This window comes from Populus euphratica, unplaced genomic scaffold (assembly GCF_000495115.2).
Source record: "Populus euphratica unplaced genomic scaffold, PopEup_1.0 scaffold735.1, whole genome shotgun sequence".
NCBI classification, from domain to species: Eukaryota; Viridiplantae; Streptophyta; class Magnoliopsida; order Malpighiales; family Salicaceae; genus Populus; species Populus euphratica.
This window is the reverse complement of record NW_011500597.1, coordinates 22,546-35,826: the sequence shown is the minus strand read 5'-3', so window position 1 is coordinate 35,826 and position 13,281 is coordinate 22,546.

Below are 13,281 nucleotides of genomic sequence, written 5' to 3'. Positions count from 1 at the left end.
ATCGTTTTGCACGATGTTTCTTTGCAAAAGTGCTTTTACCTGTTCTAGGCATGTGTGAAATAAAGGAATTCGAGGACTCACCTGATAATCAGACCTTTGCTTCAATCAACCAGTGAATATCTTTAGGAATTCCATGATTCATTAACAACCTCAATCTTGCACATCTAGCATGGTAAATTTTTGTAATCGCATTCTGAGGCAGAGCGGGAAAATACTTTTTCAATTTTTCAAGATTAGTGTCCATTTTCAAATGAGAATTGGAAGAGAGATTCAAAGAATTGCACAAATATATACACAGATATCAGTTATTATGGGAAACTGAAAGAACCGACTTAAGGCACGGAGTACTGTTGTCCGCCATTTAACCGATGTGAGAGAAACTAGCAAAAATCACTAAAAAAAAACACAAAAACAATGTGAGAAAAAAAAAATCAACCTTTATCTACAAGATCATTCAAACCAGTTGATTTATTTTCACTAGGAAAATTATCAAAGTAAGCTTTCAAATGATGTCCATGTTCCTTAAAAACATTATTATTCATTGAATTCTCAATATCATAGGCCCCATAAGGATTGCTCCATCTTGATCTTAGCTCTCTAGGGAATGCATAGAGTTGAGAATTATAAAACAAAACTTTTTAACCAGTATCAATTTTTTGACAATTTTCACAAGTTTTGCAGAATGCATGCGTGTCCTTGAACATGGTGTGCCAATAAAATCCATTTTGAAAGATTTTTGCAGCTGTCTTTTTTGATGAAAAATAACTCTCACATGCTTCAGAATGACAAAGTTTAATGACACTACTTACCTCATTGTCGGGAATGAATCTTTGAAATATTTGATCAGGACAATATTTGAATAAGTTAGGGTTATCCCAATAAAAGTTCTTCACTTCGTTCAAAAACGTTTCTTTGTCTTGGGTACTCCAATCAGTTGGCAAATCTCCTAAAGCAAGAAAATTGATATTTTTATCATACCAAGGCATTGGACTAAGAGAAAGTAAGGATTCATTAGGAAAGTAATCATCAATTGGTGTAATGTCAATGTCAAATTTGTTGTCACTTTTGACAAAAGATCCGCATCAATATTTTCGATGCGTTTTTTATCCGTGATTTCTTCCTCAAAATAAATCATTTGTAAATCTTCAGATTCATCCAACTCATTTTTACTTAAAGTAGATTCAAGTTGATCATAAACTAATTTGTCAATATGATCTACTTCTTGTAAATCATTATCATCTCCAGGTTGCTTGCAAATGTTGAAAATATTCATCTCCAATGTCATGTTTCCAAATGATTGCTTCATTAGTCCATTCTTATAATTAATCAATGCGTTAGAAGTTGCAAGAAACGGACGTCCTAAAATAACCGGAAATGAATTACATGCTTCAACAGGTTGTGTGTCCAAGATAATAAAATCCACAGGATAAATGAATTTATTGACTTGTACTAACACATCTTTAATTATTCCTCTAGGCACTTTTACATATCTATCAGCAAGTAAAAGAGTTACAGAAGTTGATTTTAACTCACCTAGATTGAGACTTTGAAAAACTGAATATGGAAGTAAATTCACACTAGCTCCAAGATCAAGTAAGGCTCTTTTAATTTTATATTCTCCAATAAAGCAAGAAATTGTAGGACAACTAAGTTCTTTATATTTTAAAGCATTATTGTTCTGAATAATGATACTTACTTGTTCGGCTACAAAGGCTTTTTTTTTTCACATTCAGTTTCCTCTTCACCGTGCATAGATCTTTCAAAAATTTAGCATAGGAAGGAATCTGTTTAATAGCATCCAACAAAGGTATATTGATTCTTACCTTTTTGAAAGTTTCAAAGATTTTAGAGTTGTGATTGACTTTTCTTTGTTTGGTCATGACAAGAGAAAATGGAAGTGCTAGCGGGGAATCAGTCGTTTCTTTGCAATTTTCATATTCAACCCCTTCTTTACCCTTAGAGATTAACTCATCATCTTTCTCATAAGGTTCAAGAGTGGGTTTTTTAATAACCTTACCACTACGAAGAGTAGTGACTGATTTGACTTGATCTATGTGTTGGCTTCCAGAACTACTTGCATTTGTATTATATTGCCCCTTGGGATTTTGTTGTGGTTGAGATAAAAACTTACCTTTCTCTTGAAAACTGAGAGCAGATGTCAATTTTGCAAGAGTATCTTTAAAATCTATCATGTTTTGAGCAAGTTGAGTATTGATTGTCTCTTGCTTTTTAATGAATGCATGCAATGTTTCCTCAAGATTTCTTCTAGGAGGTGAAGCATAAGGAGGTACATATCCATGATAATTTTGGAAATTGTGGTGTGCTTGAAATGGTGGTTGTGAAGTTTGTACATTGTTATTATTGATTAGTACTTAAAAGTGCATTTTTATCAAGGTTTTATATCATCATTTTGCACTTGAAGTATCAAAACTCCTTAACTAAAGCATGTTTTATAATAATATATCTAATAATATAAGATACCTTTAATTTATGGTAAATGTTCATTTTAAATACAGGCCTATCACATAAATGAAAGGATTGATTGATGAATTTAAGAACTGAAATTGAAAGGATAAAGAGATGGCCAAACTTAGAAAAGAGATGTCGGTGCAATCCAAACCAGAACACTGTTCGGTAATTGGGTCATATCTGGAGCTATAGATCTCAGATTTAGGTCTACTTTATATGGATGGAAAGATAAGACATAGGCCTACAACTTTCATATGGAGCCCAAGATCTAAAATGGCTATTTTCAAGTCCAAATTATAGCAACAACAAAGAAGCCTGAATCTGTCCTCCAGCCCGAGCACTATTCAGTATTTTGGCCATATCTAGAGTTCTAGAAGTCAAAATGAGCTAAAATGTTTACACAAGAAAGCTGAGACAATTTCCTACAACTTTCATGCTTCAAGTGGCTCTAATGTTGACGTTATCAATGACGTTTTGGGTAGACAAGAGAAGATAAGGATTGTCACCAAGTCAAGAGTTGGTCACCCACTCATCAATTAGTCATCAAATCAATAGTTCCCAATTTTGGCCTATAAAAGGAGGCATTTGCCATGCATTTAGGCATCTTGGTTTCCAGATCAAGATCATGCTCATTTAGGCATCTTGGTGGAGGCATTTGCCATGCATTTAGGCATCTTGGTCTCTAGATCAAGATTATGCTCTTGCTTTCTTTCTTTGTATTTTTTGTAATATTTATGCTTTGCTTTCATTAATATCAAGTTTATGCCTTTCATTTCCTTTCATTTACTTAGTTAACTTTTATCTTATTTATGTTCTTATTTTGTTTATTTATTTTTCTTTCTTTCATTATGTCTAGCTAAGTTTATTATGTCAAGGTGAAAAGGTTACACTAATGGTGTAAGAATAAGTATAGTGTAAACTGAATATGGACTTTAATGTTTGATACTAACATGTTTTGTATTTGTTATCTTGTTCACTCTTTAATACTTTGCTTGTTAAATGACTAATCTTGAATTTAGGCATCTTGGTACATGCTTTAGTTAAGGAGTTTTTATGTTGTATAACACTTGGTACAACAAATGCTTGACACTTTCATAGTTCATACTCACTTTCATAGCCTATACTGTATGGTATAACCGACACCTGAGCTATGAAAGAAACTTGATTTGTTGTTAACATAAGTTATAATCATGAATGCTTGACGAGATTTACAAGTACTAGCATTAATCGAATAAGATGACTAATGTAATCATGTTAACAATCTATAATCTGATTGGAACCTCCTTTGTGTGTGGTTTCCAATTGAATAATAAGAGTTTATACTATACTTGTTTGACATACCATTAGTGGAACCTCTAACCTTGATAATTGTTATTATCATTGTTTAATCCTTACGTTAATCTCTCCATCTCAAAGTTCTCATCAACTTCTTCTATTTCTTCTTCTTCTTCTATTATTAGTACTACTACTACTACTACTATTATTGTAATTATTGTTATTGTTGTTATTACTATTATTATTGTTATTTTTGTTGTTACTATTGTCGTTTATAATTTGTACAATTAACCTCTCTGTGGTTCGACCCCGGTCTTGCTGGGTTATTTATTACTTCGACACTCCTGCACTTGGGAGAAGACAACAATCTTTTAGTTGTGTCAAGTTTTTGGTGCCGTTGCCGGGGAGGTAAGTTTTGTATAAATTATAGTATTTATTTTATTTTCTCTTTTCACTTTTCTTGTATATAACTTTGTTTCTTTGTTCTTGTTTCTTCTTCTTTTATTTTCTTCTTTCTTTTATTCTATTCCCACACGTGCATGAGAGTGTGGTCACGTACATCAAGTGGTAGACTTTGTAGGGTATCCCCATCATTTTCAGAAAATATGGCCAAAGAAGATAATCAATCACTTCATAATGAGAATAAAGAGAATAACTATGTTAGAACACTTAGAGACCACATAAATCCCACAAGAACAAGTGCACCATCATGCATAGTTTTTCCTCCCGATGCATCTCAATTTAATTTTAAGCCAGACATTATTCAACTTTTACCTTCTTTTCATGGCTTAGAATTGGAAAATCCATACTTGCATTTAAGGGAATTTGAGGAGGTCTCTAACACATATAATAATTTAAATTGTAGCATGAACACCATCAAATTAAAGCTTTTTCCTTTTTCATTAAAAGATAAAGCTAAAACATGGCTATAAAATTTAAGACCAGGATCCATTCGTGCTTGGGATGAAATACAACAACAGTTTTTAAAGAAGTTTTTCCCATCTCATAGAACAAACTCTTTCAAAAGACAAATCACCACTTTCACTCAAAAACCAGGAGAAACATTTTACCAATATTGGGATAGGTATCGAGACTTGCTTAGTACTTGCCCTTATCATGGTTTTGAAACATGGGGATTAGTTTCACATTTCTATGAAGGGTTAACACCTAGAGATAGGCAAATGGTTGAATTGATGTGTAATGGAACTTTTGAAGATAAAGGTCCTAATGAAGCAATGGAGTACTTAGACTTGTTAGCTGAAAATGCTCAAAATTGGGACACCGCGGGTACTTATGAGACACCGAGTAAAACTCAACCTCATACATCTAGTGGAGGTATGTACAACCTTATGGAAGATCATGACCTTCAAGCCAAGTTTGCATCTTTAGCTAGAAAAGTCGAGGCACTAGAATTGAAAAAGAGTGGTCAATTAAAATCTATTGAAAACATTGTGTGTCAAATCTATGAAACAAATGAATACTCAACTAACGATTGTCCAACCTTGCCTTCTTTTAAGGAATGTCTCCATGAATAAGCCCATGCTTTAAATAGTTTCCAAAGAGCCAACCACAACCCATACTCCCAAACATACAACCCTAGTTAGAGAAATCACCCAAATTTTAGTTGGAAGAGTGAGAACAACAATGCACAAACTTCACAACCACCATTTCAAGCATACCATAATTTCCAAAATTCTCATGGATATACACCTCCTTATGCTCCACCTCCTAGAAGAAATCTTGAGGAAACATTGCATGCATTCATTGAAAAGCAAGAGACAATCAATATTTAACTTGCTCAAAACATGACAGATTTTAAAGATACTCTTGCAAAATTAACATCTGCTCTCAGTTTCTAAGAGAAAGGTAAGTTTCCATCTCAACCATAACAAAATCCCAAGGGGCAATACAATGCAAATGTAAGTAGTTCTAGAAGCCAACACATGGATCAAGTCAAATCAGACACTACTCTTCGCAATGGTAAGGTTATTGAAAAACCCTCTCTTAAACCTTATGAGAAAGATGATGAGTCAATCTTTGATGGTAAGGAAGGGGTTGAATCTGAAAATTGTAAAGAAAAGACCAATTCTCCGCCAGCACTTCCATTTCCTCATGCCATGACCAAACAAAGGAAAGTCAATCACAACTCTGAAATTTTTGAAACTTTCAAATAGGTAAGAATCAATATTCCTTTGCTTGATGCTATTAAACAGGTTCCTTCCTATGCTAAATTTTTGAAAGATCTATGCACGGTGAAGAGGAAACTGAATGTGAAAAAGGAGGTTCCAATGGTCTTTCTAGCCGAACAAGTAAGTGCTATTTTTCATAACAATAATGCTTTGAAATATAAAGACCCTGGTTGTCCTATAATTTCTTGCTTTATTGGAGAGCATAAAATTAAAAGAGCCTTACTTGATCTCGGTGCTAGTGTGAATTTACTTCTATATTCAGTTTTTCAGAGTCTCAATTTAGGTGAGTTAAAACCAACTTCTATAACTCTTTTACTTGCCGATAGATTTATAAAAGTGCCTAGAGGAATAATTGAAGATGTGTTAGTACAAGTCGATACATTCATTTATCCTGTGGATTTTATTTTCTTGGACACACAACCTGTTGAAGTATGTAATTCATTTCCTGTTATTTTAGGATGTCAATTTCTTGCAACTTCTAATGCATTGATTAATTGTAGGAATGGATTGATGAAGCTATCATTTGGAAACATGACATTGGAGATGAATATTTTCAACATTTGCAAGCAACCTAGAGATGATAATGATTTACAGGAAGTGGACTTTGCTGAAAAATTAATTCATGATCAATTTCCAACCACTTCCAGTGAAATTGAGATTGATGAATCTGATGATTTGCAAATGATTTATTTTCAGGAAGAATCAAAGACAAGTAATTAGAGGCCACAAATTGAGGAATTGCCATCACGATCAATTAAGTTCATACCTTCAAGTGTTCAACCACCAAAACCTGATTTGAAGTTGTTGCCATCCAATCTCAAATACTCATTTTTGGGAGAAAATGAAACTTTTCTGGTAATAATCTCTTCCAAACTTAATGCATATCAAGAAGGTAAGTTATTACAAACTTTGAAAATGCACAAAAATACATTAGCATGGACCATAGCTGATATAAAAGGAATTAGTCCTTTGATTTGTACACACATAATTTATTTAGAGGAAAATGCTAAACCCTCTAGAGAAATGCAACGAAGGCTAAATCCTAATATGAAAGAAGTAGTGAAAAATGAAGTCATTAAGCTTCTAGATAATGAAATCATTTATCCTATTTCTGACAGCAAATGGGTAAGTCCTACCCAAGTTGTACCCAAGAATTCTGGAGTCACTGTGATAACAAATGAGAACAATGAGTTAATTCCTACTATAACTGTTACTGGTCGGCGCATGTGCATTGACTATAGGAAACTTAATTCAATTACTAGAAAAGATCATTTTTCTTTACCTTTCATGGATCAAATCCTAGAAAGAGTTGTAGGTCATGAATTTTATTGTTTCCTAGATGGCTATTTGGGTTACAACCAAATTGAAATTACATTGGAAGATCAAGAGAAGACTACTTTCACATATCCATTTAGTACTTTTGCATATCGAAGGATACCTTTTGGATTATGTAATGCACTAACCACATTTCAAAGATGCATGCTTAGTATATTTAGTGATATGGTTGAACATTTTCTTGAGATTTTCATGGATGATTTTTCTGTTTTTGGTGATTCATTTGATGATTGTTTGACTAACTTAGAAAAGGTTTTGACCAGGAGTGAAGAGAAGAATCTTGTGCTGAATTGGGAAAAATGTCATTTTATGGTAACAAACGGCATTGTACTTGGTCACATTGTTTCATCAAAAGAAATTGAGGTTGACAAATCTAAAATCAAGTTAATTGCAAACTTGCCAACACCAAAATCTCTTAAAGATGTTAGATCATTCCTAGGACATGCTGGTTTTTATAGAAGGTTCATCAAAGATTTTAGTGTAATATCTAAGCCTTTAAGTAACCTCTTAATAAAGAATACTATTTTTTAATGGACTGAACATTGTGAAAAAGCCTTTATTAAACTTAAAAACTTGCTTACTTGTTCTCCTATCATTCAACCTCCCGATTGGTCATTACCTTTTGAAATAATGTGTGATGCTAGTGATTATGCCGTAGGTGCTGTTTTGGGACAAAGAAAAGATAAGAAACCTTATGTAATTTACTATGCAAGTAAAACTTTAAATAGTGCTCAAATGAATTAGACCACCACTGAAAAAGAATTACTTGCAATAGTATTTGCATGTGAAAAATTCAGATCTTATCTTGTTGGCTTACCTGTTGTTGTTTTTAGTGATCATGCAGCATTGAAATATCTTCTTTCTAAGAAAGATTCTAAGGCTAGATTGGTGCAGTGGATTTTGTTACTTCAAGAATTTGATATCACAATCAAAGATAAGAAAGACAGCGAAAATGTTGTCGCAGATCACTTGTCAAGATTGACAACAGATTCGAAAACTGACATCACACCAATTGATGACTACTTTCCCGATGAATCTTTACTTTCTGTCTCTACAATGCCTTGGTTTGCTAATATTGTCAATTTTCTTATTTCAGGACAATTGCCAGCTCATTGGAGTACCCAAGATAAAAGAAAGTTCTTGAACGAAGTGAAGAACTTTTTTTGGGATGACCCTTATTTATTCAAATATTATCCTGATCAAATATTTCGAAGATGCATTCCTAACAATGAGGTAAGAAGTGTCATTAAATTTTGTCATTCTGAGGCATGTGAGGGCCATTTCTCGTCAAGAAAGACAACTGCAAAAATCTTACAAAGTGGATTTTATTGGCCCACCATGTTCAAAGACTCACATGCATTCTGTAAGTCTTGTGAAAATTATCAAAAGTTGGGATCTATTTCAAAACGTCACATGATGCCTTTAAATCCTATTATTGTCATTGAGATCTTTGACTGCTGGGGTATAGATTTCATGGGTCCATTCCCTCCATCATTTGGTTTCTTATACATATGAGTCGCAGTAGATTATGTTTCAAAATGGATAGAGGCAATTCCAAGTCGAAACAATGATCACAAAACAGTGATAAAGTTTTTGAAAGAAAATATTTTGAGTCGATTTGGAGTCCCTCGAGCCATAATAAGTGATGGTGGAACACATTTCTACAACAAGCCATTTGAGTCTTTAATGAAGAAATATGGAATCACACACAAAGTTGCCACCCTTTATTACCCTCAAACAAGTGGACATGTAGAGCTTACTAATAGGGAGATCAAACATATTTTGGAGAAAACAGTGAACCCTAATAGGAAAGATTGGTTTTTACGACTTAATGATGCACTTTGGGCTTATCGAATTGCTTATAAAACATCATTAGGCATGTCACCTTATAGATTAGTCTATGGAAAACCTTGTCACTTACCTGTGCAACTTGAACATAGAGCTTATTGGGCTATTAAAGCTTTCAATTCAAATCTGGATGATGCTAGTCAACTGCGAAAATTACAAATAAATGAGCTTGAGGAAATAAGAAATGATGCATATGAAAATTCAAGAATTCATAAAGCAAGAATTAAAAAGTTTCATGATAAGAAAATACTGAGAAAAACATTCAATGTTGGTCAAAAAGTCTTGCTTTATAATTCTCGACTGCATTTATTTCCTGGAAAATTAAGATCAAGATGGAGCGATCCTTTTATTGTGAAACATGTGTATCCATATAAGGCCTACGACATCGAGAATCCAAAGAATGACAATGTTTTCAAGGTAAATGGACATCGTCTAAAAGTTTACTTTGACAATTTTTCAGTTGAAGATGACTCTATTGAATTGGGTGATCTTGTATATAAAGATTGATTTTTTGTGTTTTTTTTTGAGTGATTTTTGCTAGTTTCTCTCACCCCAGTCAAATGACGGATAACGGTACTCCGTGACTTAAGTCGGTTCTTTCAGTTTCCCACAATAATTGATATTTGTGTATATATTTGTGCAATTCTTTGAATCTCTCTTTCAATTCTCATTTGAAAATGGACACTAATCTTGAAAAATTAAAAAAGTATTTTCCCGCTCTGCCTTAGAATGCGATTATAAAAATTTACCGTGCTAGATGTGCAAGATTGAGATTGTTAATGAATCATGGAATTCCTGAAGATATTCGCTGGTTGATTGAAGCAAAGGTCCGATTATCAGGTGAGTCCTCTAACTCCTTCATTTCACACATGCCTATAACAGGTAAAAGCACTTTTGCAAAGAAACATCGTGCAAAACGACTAAAAGTCTGTCGTCGATGTGCTAAATGAACTTGTAATGCACAATGTCGTTCTTTGGGAATGGTATCTATAAACCGTGAAGATAAAATACAATTCATTAAGGATGGCCTAAGTAAGGAGTCTTTAGATAATCCTCTATTGACTCTTGATACACATCCTAGTGGAGATGTGCATCGTGCAATTCATGATTTATGACCACTATTTCATAAAGAACATGATCGACTTAGTCTTGGGAATCTGACTAAAAAAGACCCTGTTTGCCAGTTTTTAAGAAAACTGGATGGGAAGCCTATCCCCGACCCATAGAGGGCGTTTAAGCCGTTCTTGGACGTAAAACCAAGGGAAGATGTGAGCCACAATCACAACTGCGATTTGAAATTTTTTTGTTTGTAAAAACTTGTGTCTTTTGGTTTTATTATTGTGTTTTGTTATTTCTTATTTTTGTTTTAGTGTGTTTCAGGTTTTGTCAGTGTTCGTTATTTCAGGTGATATCTTCTATACTCTATCTTTCTACCTTAGAACATTGAGGACAATGTCTCGTTTTGGTTGGGGGGAGAGGGTAGTAGTTGATAAAAAAAAAAAATTGTTTTTCATTTCATAAAGCATGTGCATAATTGTTGTTACTAGGATGGCAGAGTAAAGGAGTTCTTTTGTTAAAGTGACTCTTGAGACGCATCTTAGTAACCATTCTTAACAAGGTCTATTATAATACTTCCTGAAATATTCAGGTTTACAAACTCTCGTATTGTTACCACTTAATTCTGCTCATATACTTATTTAACATGTATTCTTAAACCTTAATTTACACACACACACTTTAACATATGATTGTGGGTTGCATATTGGATTATTACATTATTTATGTTCTTTTGTTAAAGGTAACAACTAAGGGAAAGGGATTGTATATAATTAAAAAGAAAAAAAAAAAAAAAAAAAAAAAAAAAAAAAAAAAAAAAAAAAAAAAAAAAAAAAAAAAGAAAAAAAGAAAAAAAAATGATGATAATAAAAATGTAGATAAGTTTGGTTTCGTAGCCTCCCTAACCTAAGCAATTAAGCCCGAAGGGGTGTTTTAACACCTAATACCCTAAAGTCAACTGACTTGGGAGCTATTGGCCCAACGCTTGTTACATGGGTTGAGGAGAAAAGCTTAAGGGAATCAAACATTGCACTATCTACATATCAGTATCTGCGACCCGAGTTACTAAGCTCGTAGGGGTGTCTTAACACCTAATGCCCTAAGACCAACTGGTCTGGGAGTCATTAGCTGAAAGCTCATTACATGGGTTAAAGATGCATGATGTTTTTAAAGTATATGTATATAGAGTTAAAAAAAAAAAAAAAGACAAAAATAGTAATCCCAACCCAAGGAAGTTAACCTTAAACATTAGAACAAAAATTTTGTTTTCTTCCAAGAAAAGCCCCATAATTATGTGTTGATACATTGAGCACAAAAGAAAGGTTTATTAATATCTTGTTAAGAGGTATTGAGCAGATATATAAATTTAATGAGAGTTTGTTTATCTGGATAGACTAATGGAAGTTAAATGATGAATACCTTGCTTTGTGAAATTTGCAAATTTGTTTTCTATTTTAACGCTTTGATTACTAGGGACTAGTAATAAGCTGGTTGGGGGGTGTGATTAGTACTTAAAAGTGCATTTTTATCATGGTTTTATATCATCATTTTGCACTTGAAGTATCAATAACTCCTTAACTAAAATATGTTTTATAATAATGTATCTAATAATATAAGATACCTATAATTTATGGTAAATGTCTATTTTTAATGCAGGCCTATCACATAAATGAAAGGATTGATTGATGACTTGAAGAACTTAAATTGCAAGGATAAAGAGATGGCCAAACTTAGAAAAGAGATGTCGGTGCAATCCAAACCGGAACACTGTTCGGTAATTGGGTCATATCTGGAGCTACAGATCTCAGATTTAGGTCCAATTTATATGGATGGAAAGGTAAGACATAGGCCTACAACTTTCATATGGAGCCCAAGATCTAAAAAGGCCATTATCAAGTCCAAATTGTAGCAACAACAAAGAAGCCCGAATCTGTCTTCCAGCCCGAGCACTATTCGGTATTTTGGCCATATCTGGAGTTCTAGAAGTCCAAATGAGCTGAAATTTTTACACAAGAAAGCTGAGACAATTGCCTACAACTTTCATGTTTACAACTGGCTCCAATTTTGACGTTATCAATGACGTTTTGGGCAGACAAGAGAAGATAAGGATTGTCACCAAGTCAAAAGTTGGTCACCCACTTATCAATTAGTCATCAAATCAATAGTTCCCATTTTTGGCCTATAAAAGGAGGCATTTGCCATGCATTTAGGCATCTTGATTTCCAGATCAAGATCATGCTCTTCCTTTCTCTCTTTGTATTTTTTATGCTTTGTTTTCATTAATATTAAGTTTATGCCTTTCATTTCCTTTCCTTTACTTAGTTAACTTTTATGTTCTTATTTTGTTTATCTATTTTGCTTTCTTTCATTATGTCTAGCTAAGTTAATTATGTCAAGGTGAAAAGGTTACACTAATGGTGTAAGAATAAGTATAATGTAAACTTAATATGGACTTTAATGTTTGATACTAACATGTTTTATATTTGCTATCTTGTTCACTCTTTAATACTTTGCTTGTTAAATGACTAATCTTGATTTATGTTGTATAACACTTGGTACAACAAATGCTTGGCACTTTCATAGCCCATAATGTATGGTATAACCGACACCTGAGCTATGAAAGGAACTTGATTTGTTGTTAACATAAGTTATAATCATGAATGCTTGACGAGATTTACAAGTATTAGCATTAATTGAATAAGATGACTAATGTAATCATGTTAACAATATATAATCTGATTGGAACCTCCTTTGTGTGTGGTTTCCAATTCAATAATAAGAGTTTATACTATACTTGTTTGATATACCATTAGTGGAACCTCTAACCTTGACATTTGTTATTATCATTGTTTAATCGTTACATTAATATTCCATCTCAAAGTTCTCATCATCTTCTTCTTCTTCTCTTTCTTTATTATTATTATTATTACTACTACTACTACTACTACTACTACTACTACTACTACTACTACTACTACTACTACTACTACTACTACTACTACTACTACTACTACTACTACTACTACTACTACTACTACTACTACTACTACTACTACTACTACTACTACTACTACTACTACTACTACTACTACTACTACTACTACTACTA